This window comes from Ambystoma mexicanum, chromosome 4q (genome assembly GCF_040938575.1).
Source record: "Ambystoma mexicanum isolate Mex_15411 chromosome 4q, UKY_AmexF1_1, whole genome shotgun sequence".
Classification (NCBI taxonomy): Eukaryota; Metazoa; Chordata; class Amphibia; order Caudata; family Ambystomatidae; genus Ambystoma; species Ambystoma mexicanum.
This window is the reverse complement of record NC_090928.1, coordinates 226,703,469-226,722,148: the sequence shown is the minus strand read 5'-3', so window position 1 is coordinate 226,722,148 and position 18,680 is coordinate 226,703,469. Positions and strand designations below refer to the sequence as shown.

Below are 18,680 nucleotides of genomic sequence, written 5' to 3'. Positions count from 1 at the left end.
AACTCAGGAGGGTTATTCGAAGGCACAAAGGACCACAACCACACAGGCAGTCCAGAACTTCTACATTGTTTTAAATTGGTTCACAATTCCACCAGGAGTTAACACCCACATCATCTACCAAGTCATCTGATGAAGAAGCGAGGGCCATGAGAGAGGCTGGGACAAGTTAGGAGGCAGCGGGAGATAATAGTCAATCCCTGGCGGACTTAAACTTGCTCTGACCTGCTAAAAAAGGGATGTTCCCCTATGCATCCTCAGAAGGACACTTTCCAATGGATGCATCCCTGTCCGTGGCAAAGGTAATGTGTATCCCAGTGCCCCAATGCATGAAATCTACTTTCACACAGTGCATGGTCATCATGCCTCAGCATACAAAGAGGATGAAAGCATGCACAGGGGAAACATTCAGGCTTCAACAGTAGACGTTCACGATGTGTTAAATTACATGTTGCTTTAAGGACTCCGGCTTCCGGGTAGTCCTGTTGCTTTTATCAGGTGGGCGTGGCTTGCCTCATTTTCATCCCGCTTCAGGGATAGATGGGAAAAGGCCCGCGCAGCGGGTGCGCTGTCAGCACGCCAAAGGCGCGCTTAAGGCAAGCCCATCTGTGCCCGTCCGTGTATCGGCCGAGAAGGGCCATCATCGGATATGTTACTCCAAATCCTACATTGCTGCACCTGCAACTACTATATTTCCATCAGGTTGGAGCAATGGCTCTTTTGTATCTGAAGATATCTCTTCAGGCCTACCAATCAAAGAGCTGCTCTGCTCAGACTCCCTCTCACTATTGCAACTAAACACCCGCTCGCTTCCAGCTCATGCAGATGAAATAAGATTCCTGCTCAAAGATCGTTGCTCTGCATTGTTATGTCTCACGGAGACGTGGTTGAAGGAGAGCTGCGCTCCCTCCCTTGCGCATGCTGGCCCTCCAGGGTTCTGCATCCTGCATGCAGACCTTCAGAAACCTCAGCATGGGGGTGGGGTTCCTTTAATCTATAGAGATGACTTTAAGGTTACCCAACTTGAGTGCTCCCATGTTATCTCAGTGAAAACCCTTCTTTTTAGATGTGTTACCTCTGCCACTAAAACATGCAATTCTTTGATTGTGTACCGTCCTTGTGGTATTTGTATTTTGTATTTGGTTATTATTTGTATCGCGCACCAAACCCTGAGGTAACTGGGCGCTTGAGAAATTTGAGGGTTACAGTCATAGACAAAGTCATCATGCAAACAGATTATCATAAACAAAAGACCCTGGTTACAGGTGGGTCAAATAGTACGTTACAGGGAGACTGTACAGTCGTGAGCTACGGGGGTCGGGCCCGGGCGTCTCAGGTGAAGGTAAGGGACGATAAGTGCTACTTTTTGAGGAGGCTTGATACTCAGCCAGTTTTTTATACTGGCTTTGAATGTAAGGAATGAGGGATCGTGTCTGAAGGAGATGGGTAGGGAGTTCCAACGTTTGGCTGCTTGAACTGGGAAGCTAGCTCCTCCTGTTGTTTTTAGATTATATCTTGGGACCACTAGATTGTGGGACTGCGAAGATCTGGTGGTACGTGTAGGTTGGTGTACGCGGATTTTCTCTGCCTAGTATTTAGGGGCAGCGTTTGTTAGACATTTGTGTGTGATGGCAAGGGTGAGTAGAGTGATTCCTTTCTGTGGTACCTTTCTCAAACAGTTCCCTGACTTATTGGCTAATCTTCAGGTACAATACACCTAATTGATCTTGCTAGGTGATTTCAATTTGAAATTTAACTCACCTAGAGCCCCAGCTCTTGAACTGTTTGCTGATAGCTTATTAGATCTTGATTTTTATCAACATGCTTGACTTTATTTTTGGCAGAGAATCTTTCCTGACTATTCAAGCTATTGAACCTATTTTATGGTCAGATCACTTTCTGTTTTTTGTCTGGTGAAAGTGGGAGGTAAACCTACCAAGAAAATAGCAGGTAAAATCTGTTACTTCTACTCATTCTGTAACTAAAATGTGGTCAACTTTTCCTAGATTCTCTGAAAAGATAGTTCTAGCGGCCATCGCAAAAATCAAATCTTGCTCTCCATCTGATGCCATCTCTTTACGGGTTATGAAGGACATCGCCACGGATCTCCTATTTGAGATCACTACTGCCATCAATGACTCCTTTCAATCTGGGATGGTCCCGCAGGAATTGAAGACTGCCAGGGTTGTTCCTCTCTTGAAAAAGACTACCCTCGATCCTACAGTATTATCCAACGTTCGGCCTATTTCTCTTCTTCCTCTTCTATCTAAACTTCTTGAGTCACTGGTGTCACCCTTGCTCTCTAGATTTCTGGAATCATCCAATCCTCTGGATTCTGCACAATCTGGCTTCCGCCCGGGCAGAGACATAGAGAGTGTATTGGTCCCCGTCCAGGATGATACGGCCAGGCTGGTGGATACAGGTGGCGTGGTCGCCCTGATTTTGTGAGATCTTTCAGCGGAGTTCGACATGGTCGACCACTCCATCCTGCTACCCCGTCTTGCCCAATTTGGTATATCTGGGCAAGTGCTGGCATGGTTCACGTCATTCCTGGCGGATTGTACTCAGACCCTCTCTATGCCGCCATTTCTGGCTGCTCCTTGTCTCCTCAGTTGTGGGGTGCCTAGGGGCTCCTCCCTGTCTCTAATCTTATTTAATATCTATATTTGGGCCCTTGTATGTTTGATCCGCTCCTTCGGCGTCAGATGCTCTTGTACGCCGACGACACCCAGATTCTGATTCGATTGAATCTCCATCAAACTGAGGTGTTGTCGTGCCTACGGGAGTGTCTGGCGGCTGTGGGAGAGGCGATGAACTGCAATCGGCTCAAATTAAATGTAGACAAAACTGAGGTCAAGTAAAAATAAGGGCGCCTGGCGGGGTCCTGATCTACCCAGGAGGGTACGTATACAATAATCAAAAATAATCAGGATGTGAGATCCTACAAAAAGCAAACTACGGTTCTGAACAAATGAGTTTATTTCAAAAAACCACAAGTGTTATTGTTCAATTAGTTTACATAGCTTTTGATAAGCACGAAAGGCTCAAAGGAACGGACAGGAGTAATTAAATTTGGTGGAAATACAGAATGAGTATCAACCTCTTTTGTATTGAGCTACAGAGTTCCACCTAAGGGCACAGTGGTATACAACAGTTTGAAGAACATATATTTAAACAATAGTGCACCCAGGACATAGGGTGGTCCAGGGCATGGTTAACACGGGGTGTTCACAACATAATCTACAAGACATACACGAAAAAGGGTTTTTGCAGTTATGTCACTGGGGATCGACACAGGTGTGTTTCGGCCATGAAGGCAGAATTGTCGCCTGGATAGTGTTGGCCTTCTTCAGGATGAGCACCAAATGTGGTGTAGTCCGTATTGTCTGCGAATAGAGAAGGATTTGTAAGGATCTCAGGGTCTAATTGTGTTATTTATTGTTTCATAATTGAGGCCTAGTGTTGCCATGTCAAAGGACAGCTTACCTGCTGCTGTGGTAGCAGTAGTGATGCTGTACAAAACCATCCAAGGATTAGTGCTGGATGGTTGGTGCGAGACTGCACTTGGGGGAGCCGTGGGTTCCTGAGGTATCAATTTCGGTCAGGATCCTATTGGCTAGAGGAGGGCCTAAAAAGGTCCCTCGTCTGTAAAAAAAAAAACAATGATGGAAGTGACTTTGAGGCGTCGGCTCAAACGTCTAGAACTAGGGTGAGGGTGACGGTGACCCTGGTCTAGTTACCACTGTTGGATGGTGGTGCAGTGGTGGGTATCTGGAGCGGACCATAGTGCCTCAGCTTGTGCCTAGGGAATAGATCCAGTATAAGGATCGTAGTGTGATAACGGGCGTTTGTGTAATGGCGAATACCATACATACATAAACGCTCCAGGGCGTGTGGACAACGTGGTATCAACTGCTGCCCGATGTGATCTAGGGCGTGAAGGGTATTATTAGTGATAAAAGCCCCATGGCGTGTGGACAAGTTGGTTCAAACTAGCGCAAGAATAGTGCCTTTATTGGAAACCCATGATGCAAAATGCAGAAGTGCATCTGGACTGGTAGTGCGTCTGTGTTCCTCTGATGAATGGCAGTGCGCTGGAGGGGCCGAATAGCAACAAGTGGTTACTGTGCATTTTATACACAAGATGGTAATGTGGATCCAAACAGTGAAGGAGGTGGGTCCGCTATCAATGACTTCCCGTAAATCAGTAAACGAATTAGTAAAGAGGGCGAAGCCTCTGGAGGCGTGACCGCTGGATTTGTACACTTACCGCGAGCCGTGAGAACGTGCATCGTCGGGGGATCTGCTGCTGTAATGGTAGCTGTAACATCAGAGAGAAACCAGCTCATCTAATAAGCTAGTCCCAGTGTGGTGCCTGGGCCAATGGCACGGGGGCGTGAGGTAATTGGACCAATGGGAGTGGTCCGAGCCGAGCCGCGAATGGAAACTGAAAGCGGTCTCCATGAAGGACTGAAACTACTAGAAGTGCTTTGGATGCTGGGACATGTAGTGCCTGATCCAGTGGAGGCGCTAATGAAAACTGAAGGCGGTCTCTGTAAAGGATAGGGACTACTAAGAAGCGCTACAGATGCTGGGACATGTAGTGCCTGATCATGTGGAACGGCAATGCGAGAGTCAATGATGTTGAACAACATAAAAGTACTCGAAAAAGCATGTGATCACAGTTCTTTTCCAGTGATTGTAAAAACAGTCCAAATGGGTTCATGCAGTGTAGTGACATTAATGCTCTCAGTCCAAACACCTAGCATGTGGGCAAAATTTCTAGGGTCAAACGAACAAAATATGGCATTATTGTGTGCAGTGAGTGCAACGTCTATGGGTCCGCCTCATGCTCGTGGGTGGAGATTAGACCCAAAAATGTTTCCACTCTACGGTTATGTTGAGGCCGTGGCGGGCTGTGTCTACTCTATGGACCCAATTTTGTTCCAGTTTTGTGAGGGCCAGGTCAATGTTGCCTCTGCGTTTCTGTGGCTGTAGTTGCTGCAGCACAGTCCAGTTGAATTGTTCATGCGTATGGCCTTTTTTGTTGAAGTGCTCGACCAGGGGTTTATCCTGTACTTTATTCTTAATGCAGGATCTATGCTCATTGATCCTCTGTTTAACAGGTCTGAAGGTCTTTCCGATGTATATCATGTCGCATGGGCATTTGATGACGTAGATGACAGATCTACTTTCGCAGTTTGTGTGATTGTTCATGTTCCATGTGAAATCTTTGTACGTGAAAGTTTTGCTGTTGGTCGTGTGGCGGCAGGCCACACAGTGTTCGCAGCTGTAGTGTCCCACGACTGGTGGCAGGTTCCATAATGTCGCTGGTGTTTTAGAGGGTTCCAAAAAAGTATGGACCAAAGTGTCCCTTAGATTTTTGTTCTTTCTGAACGCGAATAGTGGTTTCTTCGCCAGACTGCCTTCGTTTTTGATGAGGTGCCAGTGTTTCCTGATCGTGGTTTTGATGAGGTTGCTTACTGGGTTAAACGTTGTGACGCAGACAGTCCTGTCTACGGGATCCTTGGTTTTGGTGGTGAGACAGACAGAACGGCCTGTGTTTGCTGCTCTTTTTTTGGCCATTTTTATAGATTTTTTCGGATAGCCTCTTTGTCCTAGGCGAGTTTTTAGTTGTTTGGCATGTAGGTTGAATTTTTCTTTGTCCGTGCAGTTTCTACGGATGCGGAGGAATTGTCTGTAGGGGAGATTGTACTTCAAACCTTGTGGATGATAGCTCGAGAAATGGAGGAGACTGTTTCTATCCGTTGGTTTCCTGAATAATTCAGTTTTTGATAGGTTCCCAGAACGGTAGATGTGGAGGTCTAGGAAATCTATGGACTGGAAATCCCACTCTATGGTGAACTTGATGTGGGTGTTTTGCAGATTGAGCCAATGGTGGAAGTCCAGGAGCGATTCTTTGTTGCCTTCCCATATGACAAGAACGTCGTCAATGTACCTGCGCCATACCTTTATGTTTGCTCTGTAGGGGTTGTTGTCTCGGTAGATGTTGTCGTCTTCATACTGGCCATATACAGGTTCGCCACATCTGGAGCAAAGGTAGCACCCATGCTGACACCTTCGATCTGTTGGTATAGTTGTTGTCCAAACAGGAAGAAGTTCTCCCCCATGGCTATGCGGATGTGTTCCAAGATGAAATTGGTTGGGGTAGTGGTCACATCTGTCCTTCTCTCGAGGCAGGTGGCGAGAGCTTGTAATCCTTCTTGCTGTGGGATGGAGGTGTATAAAGCAACTTTTCCACACGCCATGGGGCTTTTATGCACTAACAATACCCTTCACGCCCTAGATCACAGCGGGCAGCAGTTGATACCACGTTGTCCACACGCCATGGAGCGTTTATGTACGTATGGTATTCGCCATTACAAAAACGCCCTTTATCACACTACAAGCCTTATACTGGATCTATTCCCTAGGCACAAGCTGAGCCACTATGGTCTGCTCCAGATACCCACCACTGCACCACCATCCAACAGTGGTAACTAGACCAGGGTCACCGACACCCTCACCCTAGCTCTAGACGTTTCAGCCGACGCCTCAAACTCACTTCCATCATTGTTTTTTTACAGACGAGGGACCTTTTTAGGCCCTCCTCTAGCCAATAGGATCCTGACCGAAATTGATAACTCAGCAACCCACGGCTGCCCCAAGTGCAGTCTCGCACCAACCATCCAGCACTAATCCTTGGATGGTTTTGTACAGCATCACTACTGCTACCACAGCAGCAGGTAAGCTGTCCTTTGACATGGCAACCCTAGGCCTCAATTATGAAACAATAAATAACACAATTAGACCCTGAGATCCTTACAAATCCTTCTCTATTCGCAGACAATACGGACTACACCACATTTGGTGCTCATCCTGAAGAAGGCCAACACTATCCAGGCGACAATTCTGCCTTCATGGCCGAAACACACCTGTGTCGATCCCCAGTGACACAACTGCAAAAACCCTTTTTCGTGTATGTCTTGTAGATTATGTTGTGTACACCCCGTGTTAACCATGCCCTGGACCACCCTATGTCCTGGGTGCACTATTGTTTAAATATATGTTCTTCAAACTGTTGTATACCACTGTGCCCTTAGGTGGAACTCTGTAGCGCAATACAAAAGAGGTTGATACTCATTCTGTATTTCCACCAAATTGAATTACTCCTGTCCGTTCCTTTGAGCCTTTCGTGCTTATCGAAAGCTATGTAAACTAATTGAACAATAACACTTGTGGTTTTTTGAAATATACTCATTTTTTCAGCACCGTAGCTTGCTTTTTGTAGGATCTCACATCCTGATTATTTTTGATTATTGTAGACAAAAATGAGGTGAAGGTGGTGGGTTGTCCTCCTAGCCCCACACTCTGGGTGTCTTCCTTCTGGCCCAAATCTTTGGGCCCTCTACTGGTTCCTGTCAGCAAAGTAAAAAATCTGGGGGTTATTCTCTCGGCCACACTGACCATGGACAAATAGGTTACAGCAGTTTGTCAAGCTGGTCATTTCCAGTTTAGAGTTGTTAAGAAGGTTCTTCTTTGATTCCAGCCTCACTACGTCCACCTGCGGTGGCGGCTATGGTATTATCATGATTAGATTATTGCAAATCATTGTATCTGGCCCAACCAGCGATTGCAATGCTTGCAGACTCTAGCAGCTTGGGTTGCTACTGGCTCCCCCTTTGGGGCACATATAGCTCCGGTGCTCCAAGCTCTTCATTGACTTCTGGTGACCAAACGGATTGAAATCAAGGCCCTGTGTTTAGTCCATCGCGCTCTCCATGGTCAGGGGGATGAATATCTGCAAGCAAAATTCACCCGGTACTTTCCAAGCCGTACCCTTCGATCAGCTTCGGCTGAATGTTTAGTGATTTCGAGGTTTAAACGGGCCCGGGTGGCGGTCGGGCTTTCTCAGTAGCTGCAGCAGTTTTATGGAATTACCTCCTGCTACTCATAAAGAAAACTCCAAACTATCTTGCCTTCAGAAAGGCTGTTAAAACATACTTATTTTAGACAAATTCAGTTCTGCTCCTGCTGCCCTCCTTCCTCACAGCGCCAAGATACCTTCGGGTGACCGAGCGCTTAACAAATAGCACTAACATAACATGGACCAGCCACACACGTTTGTATGCAACTGAGCATGTAAAGCTTCACATTGCATCTAGTGATGATAGTATGCATATGAGAGCACCGCGGGATACAAATCACCTTTGCCAATGACAGGGAATGCATCCATTGGTATGTGTAACTGGCAATGGATGGCGTTACTGGGGCATTTGACCTTGTGGTTGATCTATGATGTCAGCAACTGGGTATGTGAATTCCAATTTTAACTGCAATGCATATTGCATTGTTGGATCATTTGAGGCTGGACTTTGCATATGATGTTGAAACTAGATTTATAAGGATGTACCTTACATTTTGATTATACCTGGCTTGCAAGTCTTTGTCCTTCATATAGAAGACTGCAGTTGCCATATTATAGTTGCATTAGGGTTTTTGGAGCTGTAAATAATATATAATGGCTATAACGGGTGTGTGGTTTTAATTGACATTATTTGGCTTTACTGGCATACATAGGATGTTCTCTAGCTTATGTTGGTTTTGCTGGATTTTGTAATGGCATTCGGCTGTCCAAGTGAATTGAAGAGAAGGGCAGGGGAAGGGGATTGAAAGGGGAGCAGAGGAGTGGACGCGTTCTGGAGGAGGATCCGGGAGGGAAGTGCTAAGGGGAGCCAGGAAGACATCCTCAGGCTAAGTGCTAGTACAAGCGACTCTCAAGGGTGCTAAGTGGAGCTGCGAGGCGGGGGCCCGTAGGGCAGTGCAGTGGGGGGGGGGGGTTGCTGGTATTGACTGGGAGGAAGGGCCTGAGATCCTGTGAGGTTCATGAGGATCAGGCCACCGGTCACATCGGCAGTGGGGTGATTAGCAGCGAAGGGAAAGAGCTAGATAAGAGCAGGGTTTTGCGCAGTTTCCGGAACTCAAGGATGTCCGGCTCACGTCTGAGAGGGTTAGGGAGGATGAGGAGAGAGACCTACCCTACACTCTCTGCTTGAAGAAGCTTTTGACAGTCAGAGAGTTGGAAATAGAGGAGCGTAGGGCAATAACAGGGGAGTATTTAGGGAGGGAAAGTTGGAGATAGCATGGTCCCAGATCCCAAAAGGCTTTATGGATAATGCAGAGGGTCTTGAATTTGATCCTCGCAGCCACCGGGAGCGAGCGGAGAGATTTTAGGGCTGGAGAGATACGGTCTCTGGGCTTGGGGCCAAGGATAAATCTTACAGCCCTTTTCCGGAATAGCTGGAGGGGCAAATGGAGGAGAGAGGGAGATTGAGAAAGAGGCTGCTGCAGTAATCCAGCCTGGAGAGCACCAGAGCTCTGGAGACATTGAGCTTCTGGGGGAAGGTGAGAAAAGAAAGAATGCCTCTGAGGAGGTGGAGCTGGAAGTGGGACTTTTTGGTAAGGTCCATGATGTGGGGGTGAAGGAGAGAGCCGATTCGAAGATGACCCCAGGCGTTTTTGGCCTCACAAGATGGTGGGGTTAGAGGGCCCAAAGAAGGTGGCCAGAGGGTAGGAGGAAAAGAGGGCACAGGTGTCACGATCAGGAGGCTCTCCATCTTATTGGGATTGAGACAGAGATCGTTTGCTGCACACCATGCCTGCATGGCGGACAGAAAGTCCGAGATCAGAGAGGAGAAAGAAGGGGAAGTAGAGGGAAGTTTGAAGGAAAGCAGTTTCATCAGCATACCACTGGAAATGAGAGCAGCAGGAGATCAGGCGAGATAGATATTGAAGAGCTATTGTGATAGGATAGAGCCCTGGGAGACGCCACAGGTAGAGAAGGTGGTGGTGGATGAGAAAGGGCCCAATTGCTGCTGGGAAGGGCGGTTAGTGAGGAAAGAGGTCAGCCAGTCCACTACCCGGTCAGTGATGCCGAGGGTGTCAGAGTCGTTTTATGAGGATGGAATGATTGGCCGTGTCAAAGGCAGAGGAGAGATCAAGGAGAATGAGAACAGCAGGATATTTGGAGTCCAGACTTGCGAGCATGGTTTCACAGGTGTTCAGGAGAGCAGTTTCCATGCTTCTGGGTACCCGTAATCCAGATTGATGGTCGTCATGAATGCAGCCAACAAGATCAGTGTGGAGGTTCAGTTTGGGAAGGACCAACTTTTCCAAGAGTTCACCCAGGAAACGGCATAGTAGAGATAGGGTGATAGTTAGCTGGGCAGGAGGGGTCAGCAGACTGCTTTTTTAAGAGACGATGCACAAGGGAGTGCTTGAGGGATAAAGGGAAAGAGCCAGTGGCGAAAGAGTGGTTACAGAAGTCAGCAAGAGCTGGGGCGAGAGAGGAGATGTCCTTAATGGATGTATCACCTTCATATCAAGGCAGCATCTGAGTTAAGATATGTTTTTCTGTGCATTTTGTGATTTGAATATTTGTTTTTCTACTAATTATTCTGGGGCTACAAGTCTCAGAATTCGAAGCCAGAAGTAAACTAGCATTTCACAAACAAAATGGGCCATGTTGGCTTGTATGCTGCTGGATATGTGGGGCCAGAACTGGGACCATCAAGACCACTGAATTTCATGGGTATTGTAGTCATGCAAGATTATGAGGCAGTAGAGACTAGAAGGGCATCTGAAAATTGAGGCAATCCAGGAAGGAAGGTAGGTGTTTGTGGGGCTGTGTGAGTCTGTTGGAAATATGGGGTTCGGAGGAATGTAGTCTCAGGAGAAATGAAGATTTTGAGTAATTTGTAACTTGTGGTTGATGGACTTTATTGGTTTAGTGGAAAGAAGGGTCTTCTGAGACTAGTTAAATCCAGGGTTCCCAGGGCACATGGTCCAACATGACTATTTCCTTCTTGTTCATGTTTATCCTGCTCTTGAATTTTTTTGCAACCTGGGACTTGCAGCCCTCGTTTTCCCGTAAAACATCTTGGAATACCAGTCACAAAGTGCTAAGAAAAAAACAGGCCTGAACAAGCGTGTCTCAAATAGAATGGGTCATGTAGGAACATATGGAAAGTCAGTGCATGGGTTCGTGGACATCTGAGGCTGAAGAGGGATTTGAGGGTGAGGGCATGCTGGCTTGGGGTATTGCAGCATTTGGGTTATCTGATGCTGGATGAGTTTCGGAGGCATTTTTGGGTCATTGCATTTCAGGCTTTGAGTCATGTGATGCTGAGGGCGTCTTAGAATTGGCTTCGTCTAGGACTGAGGGGCATGCCGGGATAGGATTTCCAACCTCTTGAGTGTCATGCAGGGTTAGGTTTTGGATCGTTTCAAGGGCATTTGGTGCAGGCAGGTCTGCCATGTAGGGCTCATGGCTCAAGCCACGGTTAGGGTTTTCTGTGAATAGAGGAGCTGGTCGAACATATAGATTGAGGCACTTAGGACATTCCTCTAGCCTTCTGCCACCTTTCAATTTTCTGTCACCAGTTTTTCTTCAGCACAGTCTCTAGCCCTCTCTCTCAATTTCCTTAATGCTCACAACCCAATAATATAGCTCGTGGCTTTATTAGAGCCTTTTTGCCTCTCCCTCAGATGTGCTTCATGTGACATGGGGCACCTGTGAGAAGTAATTGGTTGATGATTGTCATTGGATTACTGGTGAAACTTGGTTGTGTACACATGTCAAGTCGTGGGCCATGGCATTTCAACTACCATACCTTCATAATGCTTGTCTGCCATCTTGGAGCTGACATACACAGTATAGGAGATGCCGGGCAGCCAACTCTCACTCAGCGCTCCTCCACACGATTGCTACAGATTCCACAATGCCCTGCAGGTTCCTGAACTAAAGTCACTCAATCTCGCAGTCAGAGTCAGTTGTGTGCTTTTCCGCTTCACACACGTATGATCAGAATACATGATAGTGATATACTGGGCATCAGAACTGGGCTACATAGTACACCAAAGAGATGTCCCTTAAAGGGACAGGCTCAACATAGTCCGACACCCTGTGACAGTACTCTGAAACAGAGTTAGGACATGGTGGGTTTGATCAAGAGATCACCTATATACCAACTCCTGACCCAGCATCACGCCACGAGTGGTGGCATGGGGCCCTGTGACTACTCTATCCAGCAACCCTGGAGACAGGGAGGGGACTTTGATAAAGTGCGCGTTCTTCATTTGGACTGCACTGATAGGCCTCTCCCCCACTATAGCAGGGGTTCTGTCTCCGAATTGCATTGTATGATATTTGGACTGCACTGATAGGCCTCTCTCCCACTATACAGGTCTCTCAAATTTAGCAGGGGTTCTGTCTCCTAATTGCATTGTATGATATTTGGCCTGCACTGATAGGCCTCTCTCCCACTATACAAGTCTCTGAAATTTAGCAGGGGTTCTGTCTCCTAATTGCATTGTATGATATTTGGACTGCACTGATAGGCCTCTCTCCCACTATACAGGTCTCTCAAATTTAGCAGGGGTTCTGTCTCCTAATTGCATTGCATGATATTTGGCCTGCACTGATAGGTCTCTCTCCCACTATAGAAGGGGTTCTGTCTCCTAATTGCACTGTATGATAGCTAGACTGCACTGATATGATATGATATGATATGATATGATAGGTTATTTATAACGCGCTTAATACCCAGAGGTTTCTAAGCGCGGACCCGGGGATCGAACCCGTGTTGCTCCGTGTCATCTTGCTTCCAAGGCGAGCACGTTGCCGCTGAGCTATCCTCCCGGGACGATAGGCCTCTCTCCCACTATACAGGTCTCCCAAATTTAGCAGGGCTCTGTCTCCTAATTGCACTGTATGATATCTAGACTGCACTGATAGGCCTCTCTCCCACTATACAAGTCTCTCAAATTTAGCAGGGGTTCTGTCTCCTAATTGCATTGTATGATATTTGGACTGCACTGATAGGCCTCTCTCCCACTATACAAGTCTCTCAAATTTAGCAGGGGTTCTGTCTCCTAATTGCATTGTATGATATTTGGACTGCACTGATAGGCCTCTCTCCGACTATACAAGTCTCTCAAATTTAGCAGGGGTTCTGTCTCCTAATTGCATTGTATGGTATTTGGACTGCACTGATAGGCCTCTCTCCCACTATACAAGTCTCTCAAATTTAGCAGGGGTTCTGTCTCCTAATTGCATTGTATGATATTTGGAATGCACTGATAGGCCTCTCTCCCACTATAGCAGGGGTTCTGTCTCCGAATTGCATTGTATGATATTTGGACTGCACTGATAGGCCTCTCTCCCACTATACAGGTTTCTCAAACTTAGCAGGGGTTCTGTCTCCTAATTGCATTGTATGATATTTGGACTGCACTGATAGGCCTCTCTCCCACTATACAAGTCTCTCAAATTTAGCAGGGGTTCTGTCTCCTAATTGCATTGTATGATATTTGGACTGCACTGATAGGCCTCTCTCCCACTATACAGGTCTCTCAAATTTAGCAGGGGTTCTGTCTCCTAATTGCATTGCATGATATTTGGACTGCACTGATAGGCCTCTCTCCCACTATAGCAGGGGTTCTGTCTCCTAATTGCACTGTATGATATCTAGACTGCACTGATAGGCCTCTCTCCCACTATACAGGTCTCTCAAATTTAGCAGGGCTCTGTCTCCTAATTGCACTGTATGATATCTAGACTGCACTGATAGGCCTCTCTCCCACTATACAGGTCTCCCAAATTTAGCAGGGCTCTGTCTCCTAATTGCACTGTATGATATCCAGACTGCACTGATAGGCCTCTCTCCCACTATACAGGTCTCCCAAATTTAGCAGGGCTCTGTCTCCTAATTGCACTGTATAATATCTAGACTGCACTGATAGGCCTCTCTCCCACTATACAGGTCTCTCAAATTTAGCAGGGCTCTGTCTCCTTATTGCACTGTACGATATCTAGACTGCAGTGATAGGCCTCTCTCCCACTATACAGGTCTCTCAAATAATCTAACCGCGCTTAGTTCAGTACCCACTAATCCCGAAAACCCGCCACTACCTAACTCAACTAAATTCCATACCCACAGACCACTAACACCCTAACCCCCCACACCCCTGACAGTTTACCCTTAGGAAACACCCCCCACCCACCGACAGAAAGCAACACTGAGCCAGAGAACACCCCAGCGTACCCAGAGAAGGAAACCGAGGTCACGGCGACCGCACAACACAGCATAGAGGACCAATTACCACACTACGCCTGCATCTAGACTGGAAAATGGCCCGTACCAGAAAAGGACGCCGAGAAAGAGAACAAGACCGAGCAACAAGAGACGCGAACACACAACACCGACAGAACCCACAAGAAACAGCCCCATTGCAAGAAAACACGCCTAAAGCAGACACAACCGGAACAAAATCCACAAGAGAAAAATCCCTATACCTCACACCTTACCTCGCAACGACTACGGTACACCGACACCCCAACACGGAAACCTCGAAACATGCAAAGAATTTCCTGACAGACGCCGGAAAAAGACGGGGGCAATCAACAAGAGAATGGGAAGGCTCCGACCCCGTTACCCCTTACATTACAAGAACAGAGGGACAACACCAATTCCCACCACGCCCTGCACAACACGGCGAAGTACCAACAACCAGCAACGCCACTCCCCACCCAACAATCGATCCCAAAGAAGAAACCACTGCCGATCTTCATCCGAGTAGCATCACAGCAGAAACGCCAAGATTAATCAGCCCTGTTATCAACTTACTAGACCGCTTCAATGAAGAAGCAGCTGTCGCCTTTCTTCATCCTACCTACATCAATGCAGAAACTCCACGAACATACAATTACAGAATCGAACAACATATAACCTCAAAACAGAACCTCACCCAGAGAATCCACTGGAACCTAATAAACGCAAGGTCAATGGCCAAACACTCAACGGAAATATACGACCTGCTGTCAGAAGGAGGCATAGACATCCTATTTGTAACCGAAACATGGCTAGACGACAACTACAAGATCACCCTCAACAACTGCCTGCCCGAAGACTTCAAATGCATCCAAACAAACAGGAAATCCAAAAGAGGGGAGGGACTAGCGATCATCCACAAGGAACAACTGACCATCAAAATGGAAGACCCACTAAACATCGACAAATGCGAATCCCTAATACTACGACTTTCAGTAAACCACAAAACCAACCTGAAATTCATACTGATATACAGACCACCAACCTACGATGCGACTTTCATAGACGCCTTCACGGAAGCAATCCCTACCCTAGCCATCAAGCACAACCATCTGATCATCCTTGGAGATTTCAACATTTGGTTCGACGAAGAAACCAAAACCACACAAAAATCATTAACCGCCCAACTAGCAACCATGAACCTGCAACAACTAGTCAAAGGAGCAACCCACTCAGCAGGGCACACACTTGACGCAATCTTCGCCAACAAGGATCTCATCACCATGGCACCCCCAATTCAAATACTTTGGAGCGACCACCTCATTATTCCGTTCATAATCACAACGGCCGCTGCGACAAAAAAGCAACAAGAAAAACAACCCATCGTGATGGAAAGAAACTGGAGAACCATAAAAAACTCCAACCTAACTGAGCTCCTAGAACTAAGCAAACCACAAGCATCAACAATGGAAGAAGCAGACCTAGACAAAAAAGTTGCCCTACTTCATACCTGGATCACAACAACCCTTGACGACATCGCCAAAGAAAAGCCTTTCACCCCATCACGCAAGAAAACATCAGCAAAATGTTTCACCCCACTACTCAACGCCATGAAAAGGAAAAACCGAAAACTAGAAGCTGAATGGAGGACCAACAACACCACTGCAAACAAAATGAAATTCCTACAACAGATCCGCGCATATAAAAAGGAAATACAAAAAGCGAAGAGGAAACATTACGACAACCGAATCACCAGAGCACCAAACGCTCAAAGAGAACTATTCAAAATCATAAACGAAATAAAAAACCCGCCGGCCTGCAACAACACGCCAATCCCATCGACGAAACTCTGCGAGGACCTCGGAGACCACTTCAAAACAAAATAACCTCCATCCAACACACCAAACGAAACAATCCGAGCGTCCACAACTCAAACCCCACCGACACAGACGAGGAACACACAAACAAGCTACGAAACTTCCCAGAAATATCAGTTGAGGCTTTCGTCAAACTGGTAAACCGAAGCAACAAATCAGGCTCTCCTGAAGATCCTTGCCCTCCGGACATATACAAAACAATTCTCAAACAAGGAACCCCCATGGAATACCACAGGAATCTCCTCAACCTCTCAATCTCAACAGGCAAAGTACCGCAGGCTTTCAAAACGGCTTACATCACTTACATTACTTAAAGACACAACAGGAAACGTGGAGGACCCATCTAACTACAGACCCATCTCCAACATACCCTACACAGCCAAACTGCTAGAAACGTACGTCTACCAAATAACCCAAGAATTCGTAGAAGAGCACTGCCTACTAGACCAGGCACAAGTTGGCTTTAGACCCATGAGAGGAACAGAATCGGCTCTCCTCTCAATATGGGACGACCTAAAAACAAACGCAGACTCAAACAACAGCACCGCCTTGATTCTCCTTGATCTGTCTGCAGCCTTCGACACCGTCAACCACGCTATCCTCATAAAGAGATTAGAAGGACTAGGGATAACGGACACTGCCCTACTATGGATCAAATCCTTCCTAACAAACAGAACAGAAGCAATATGGATGAAACCTTGTAAATCCAAACCCAGAGTCTCCACGTGCGGAGTACCACAAGGATCATCCTTCTCCCCACTTCTATTCAACATCTACATGTACCTATTAATCAAACTCATCAAAAAACACGGCCTCACATGCTACAACTACGCTGACGATACGCAAATAATCTTCAACATACAAGATACCCGAGAAGAAAGCACCCCACTAGAGAATTGCCTTCGAGACATATTCAACTGGATGAACCTCAACCATCTCAAAATCAACCCAGGTAAAACAGAGATAATGATTGTTTCAAAAAAGGGAGGAGACATCAACTACATCCCATGGCCAAGAGAGCTCGGCACCACACCAGAACCTTCATCTACGGTAAAAAACCTGGGGGTCCTGATGGATAACAACCTCACCCTGGAGCCACAAGTAAACTCAGTAATCAAGAAATGTTTCTTCCTCCTGCGAGCAGCAAAAAGGATCCTACCGTTCCTGTCGTTCGCCAACAAAACACTTACCATCATCGCTCTGATCTAGTCCAGAGTAGACTATGCCAATAGCTTATACATGGGCATGCCCGAACGACTTCTAAAAAAACTGCAACGCATACAAAATGCAGCAGCCAGACTTCTCCTCAAGCTACCCAGAAGAGAACACATCACACCCGCGCTAAAAATACTACACTGGCTACCGCTGAAACAGCAAATAAAGTTCAAAGCCATGTGCATCACGCACAGAGCAATACACAAACAAGGCGCAGAATTCCTAAGCGTAAAACTGCGCCTACATCAACCGACAAGAACACTAAGATCAAGCATAGACATACGCCTGGAACCAAAACCCTACAACAGGAAAAAATTCGGAGGATCGTCTTTCTCTCACCAGGCACCCAAAACCTGGAACGACCTACCTAAGAATATACGGAATACAACAAACCACCTAGCATTCAGGAAACTCCTCAAATCATGGCTCTTCAAAGCGTAACCACCACGGAGACGCACCGGAATGCCCATACACTAAAACAATGATGAAAATAACCCCAACTTCGGCCACTCTCAAATCGAACAAACGCTCAAGCCAAAGAACCAACCACTCGACAGAGTATAAGACATCATGGAAGACAGCCGCAAAGGAAGGCTACAGAGACTGACCACCTAACTAGACCCAGACGAAACCTAGACCTACACTCTCCCGCTCTTACGCACCGGACGAACACAGCCAGACGGGCAGACGCATCTAGATAGACGTTGGCCTGCGTCGCATGTGGATAGGACTGTTCGAAGGATAACACGCCCGCGCCTAGGAAACGTGAATGCTAGCTTATGCCACAATCAAAGCCGTGAACACCAACCTGCGTGGCGTTCGGATGGAGTTGTGAACGCTAGCTTGCCCACTCCTGGACCGATCTCTAAACACTAGCCTGCGCCGCGACCAGATAAAAGTGTGAATGTTGGCACGATCACACCAGTATGGAGCCCCAATCATTGGCCTGCGCTGTGCCTAGATGGGAATGCGAGGGCCAACAAGTGCCACTCTCCCCAGAACCGCGAGTACTAGCATTGGTAAAGGTCAGGTAACCCACTAACCAATAAGCTCAAACTCTGCATACTTATCTCACTCAAAACTCACACAACCATCTCTCGCACAACAAACCGCACGCACTTCACAACACTGCAACAACACATAAACCGGAACAACAGCACACGTGGACTGACTCCAATCCGATACCTGCACCAAAGCTCAGCACCCGGTGTATACTGAGTTGAAGCTGCCAACAGCACACCACTTCTCTCACTATCCTACTCCCTTCTTCAACCTACTAACCCATCCCACCTTTATCGTTTGCAGATCCGCCTGAGCGCCTGGGGACCAATTCCGTTGGTGACGGTGCGCGGTACAAATACCTTTAACATTTAACATTAACATTTAACATTCATTCGCAAATGTCTGCGTGAATATATGTTATGTCGTCTATGCGTAAAATGTGTTTTCGTTTACGTCATGCTCAAATGCACTCTTGAAT

At 46.9% G+C, this 18,680-nt stretch overlaps 1 protein-coding gene across 6 annotated transcripts in view; it reads left to right on the top strand.

Moving 5' to 3' along the window:
• Positions 1-18,680, top strand: part of CDK19 (cyclin dependent kinase 19) — a 1,825,462-nt gene that overhangs the window by 1,349,166 nt on the left and 457,616 nt on the right. The window lies entirely within an intron of this gene.